The 3754-nt window shown below is 47.3% G+C and overlaps 1 non-coding gene across 1 annotated transcript; it reads right to left on the bottom strand.

Moving 5' to 3' along the window:
• Positions 1-2548: 2548 nt before the first annotated feature.
• TRNAC-GCA (transfer RNA cysteine (anticodon GCA)) lies at positions 2549-2620 on the bottom strand. The gene has a single exon. It is a non-coding gene; the product is annotated as a tRNA-Cys (tRNA).
• Positions 2621-3754: the final 1134 nt, after the last annotated feature.

Genomic DNA, 3754 nt, shown 5'->3' with positions numbered 1-3754 from the left:
AGCACAATCTTTACAGCACCCCTTAAGATCAAAAGGTCTCGAAAGGTGAGGACAAGGGTCCTTCGCAACTTTCTTAAGGGGTGCCATAAGTGCTCCACTATACAACTCAGAAACAAGCCACGTTTTGTTGCTTGGCTACTTTTGGCAAACGCGCTGCATAAACCAGAAATCGTTTTGCACAAGTGGGCCACCGCAGGAAGACGCATTGTTGTATAATCGGTCGTCTAATCCACTTGCCTTTGGAAATTTTAAAAGCACGCTCTGCTCTTGGCCACTCTGAGACGCAAGGCCAGGCAGGAGGAAAATGTTTTCCAGGGCGGCATGATGTAATGCCAGTTGTCACATTAATTTATTTGTCGCAAAGCGCAGGACAGGAAAGGAAGGCGAACACCCATGTTCACCTTCCTTTCTGCTGTACTGTTCTTTGCGCTAAATAGGAACAATGCGAAGTTACAATACAAAATAATCCATAAGTTAACTATTTCATTGTCATTTGCCGGCCTCATGTCAAAAGCTTGGCTTTGTCTTTATGGGGTTTAACTTAACGAACCTGTTAAGCCTATGAGAGACGCCGCAGTCGAGGGCTCCGCATGATTTCCACCACTGTGGGTTATTTAAAGCGCACTGAGATAGTACTATCAGCAACGAATGAAACGCGAACAAGAAAACTGAGGTGGCAACACAAAAACACCGACGTATTAGCTCCTGTATTGGAAATACAAGCGCGGTTGAATAACACTTCTAAAGAAGAGTCTTCACGCCTTAGAAATTGAAATAGCAGGAGCTAGTATAGAGCTTCCCCTGGTTAAGAGCTGCGCATTTTCCAGTGCGTGGTTCAATTGTTTGTTCGCGTTTCATTTCTTGCTGATAGTACAGTACTCGGGCCTCTGGCATTTCGCCTCCACTGAAATTTGAGCGCGGCGGCCCGGATCGAACATGCGTCTTTCGGGTCGGCAGCCAAGCACGATAACCCCTGAGCCACCGCGGGGGCTTTTGTGCCAAAAGCAGAGCACTTTCGGATTGAAGCGCTACCCAGTGAGATGAGTCACCATCTCCACAGTATCGCAGGCTGAACGATAAGGACTGGGTGCCCGCCCATGCCGGTGCAAACACTCGGCAACTATCACACAGCCAGCAAACAGCTTAAGGGATAGTCCCATAGGCTCCGAGCTCGGTAAACCATGTCCGCGAAGAGTTAAGTGGTATGTTGTATTAGGGGCGACGCGCTGGTGAGGTTGGGACCTGGCAAGATGACGATGAATCGAAAGTTCTAGACCGCTGAAGGGATGCGAGATGTCGGAAGTTTCATCGCTCACACAGGCACAATAGGCTGGACAATCATCTTCATTTCCAGTTAAGCCTGCAGCAGCTTGCTGTTACATCAGTCAAGCAAGCACTCAATAACTAGAGTTTGAAGGAAGCGTATGTAAGTAATCTATAAAGTACCTTGATTATCCCAACAGTGACCGCGCTCCTCTGCAGCATGACCGAAAGAATATCGTTCTCAAAGGACTTCAGACATAGAGCCACAATATGCCCGCTCTTATTCGCGGCGTATGCTAAGTGCTGGACCGGGAATAACTCAGTATACGAATTATGCAGCATCACCTTAGTACTGTCGGCTTTACTAATGCTATTTGTCTGCTATGTAACTCCCAGGATGAATCACAGCGCTTATGTAAAGGCCTAAAAAGGAGAATGGAAGCTATAGTTGTGGCTTATAGTCTGTAAAGAAACCAACATTTTGCGATAGCTACTAAGGCGCTGAAAGTAGTAACGAAGTACATCTATCTGAGTAAAGTTGTGACGACACATCCGTGCCATGAAAGATGAATTGCCACGTCAATAATAAAAGGTTGTGGTGCATTTATTAAAGACTCTCACGTTATGAACAGGAACTCATAGATACATCCCCAAGATGCAGTATACGACAGACGTGCCCCACCAGTATTCACCTAGAGCCTCAAAAGTGAAATGCTGACGAAAACGCTTCAAATTAGGCGACGGTTGAGCGCCAACTATTGATAGGGGTAACGTGAAGAGACAGAAAGAGGACAGCTTATGTCATAGAAAAAACTAGACTTTACGATAGCCTAGCAGAGGTGAGAAGGCAGTATACTTTCACCGGATGTGCAGTGCAGCGGAATTGTAGGAATTGTACCCGATGATGTTTTAAACTAAGCGTAGATTACGGGGAAGAAAAACGCGGTAAAGGGTGGCACAAGCTCTGGTGTGGTAATGCGAATACGAATGCAATGGAGTAAAATTTGTTGGGACTTGGTGCCTGCCGCTTGCGAAGGACAAATATCGTTGAAGGAGGCCTCTGACCTGAAGCGAGTCACTTGACTGATGATGACATAGGCATGATGGCATTAAATTGGCCATCATGGTATACCAAGCCCTGCTAAGCGCCTGATACCACTCCGAAGGAACCAATTTTGCACCTGACTGGTGAATGCAGAGGCCAGGAGGAGGGTACACCGAAGAGGCCGGAACTGGGAATAGGGAGAAAAAAAAACTCCAGATCTCGAACAAAAAAAGAGGAAGAAGGGGACACCCGGATTTGAACCGGGGACCTGTCGATCTGCAGTCGAACGCTCTACCACTGAGCTATGCCCTCGACCTACACGGCACGGTGAAGAAATTTCATGAATATCGAATGAGATAGTAATGAAGAAAACTATGCCAGCGCATCGCTCTCCTTCAGCCTGCAGATGAAACTCAGCCTTTCCATACTTAGTTTTCAGGGGTTTAACGTCTCAAAGTTACTTTTAGGAACGCCGTAGTGGAGGGCTTCAGATAATTTCGACCCCCTGGTTCTCTTAAATGTGCATTCACATCGCACAGAACACGGGCCTGTAGCATTTCGACTCCATCGCAATGCGACCGCCGCGGCCGGAATCGAACTCCCTTCTTTCGGGTCAGCAGCCGAGCATCATAATCAGTGAGCCACCGCGCCGGCCTTTTCGTAGCGAAAGCTACGCTACTATAGACGCTTTACAGCGCCGTATCAGAGGGGTTGTCATCTTTGATCACGTGATCACGCCGCCATTACACGCCTCCTGACCATTCGGCGCGCGCCTCGTCGCGACGGCTGCTGCGTCTGATGCTGCGTCTGATGGACATGTGAGAACACTCGTTTGATCAATTTAGGCGTGAAAACGTGATCGGGCTTCATGTCGCGGAGAGCCGCTGAGCTCTCCCCCTGTTCGAGGCAACGGGTGGATCGCCTGAATGCTTGTCTTTGTATCCGCTGAAGGCTTTGCTTAATGTTTTTTATTGTTGTTATATAAAACGGAAAGGTTTAATGCTCCTGCAGCAGCACAGGTCGTTGTCGCATTGTGTACATGCATGCAGACACCGGTCTAAAACGCCTACATGCACATCGTACACATTTGTTTACAACCTGTTAAAGGTGCTCAGGAAACCTAAAATATTGTCTACTGGTTTGCTAAACACAGGAAGGCGACAAAAATAAATAGACACACAAATGTTACTTAATCATGTACGGTGTACCATGCATCAAGCAGCCTTCACAAGCTGGCATGCAATCGTTTCCAAGGATTCCGCGATGTAATTGTTATAACGCGCGCATGGCAACGCATTCATACCACGAAGTTCACAATTATGTCAGCCTCACATATAAAATTGTGGCACTATCCATGCTCGATATGCGGACATGGAAATGCTTGAGGTCTCGTTGGTTGTAAGTAATAAGCCGGAGTCACTTTTAGTGACTGTCTCGCATGGACTG

This window comes from Amblyomma mixtum, chromosome 3, assembly GCF_055824585.1.
Source record: "Amblyomma mixtum isolate Tamu chromosome 3, ASM5582458v1, whole genome shotgun sequence".
NCBI lineage: Eukaryota > Metazoa > Arthropoda > Arachnida > Ixodida > Ixodidae > Amblyomma > Amblyomma mixtum.
Note: the sequence above shows the minus strand (reverse complement) of the source record. Positions and strands in the feature narration are given on the sequence as shown.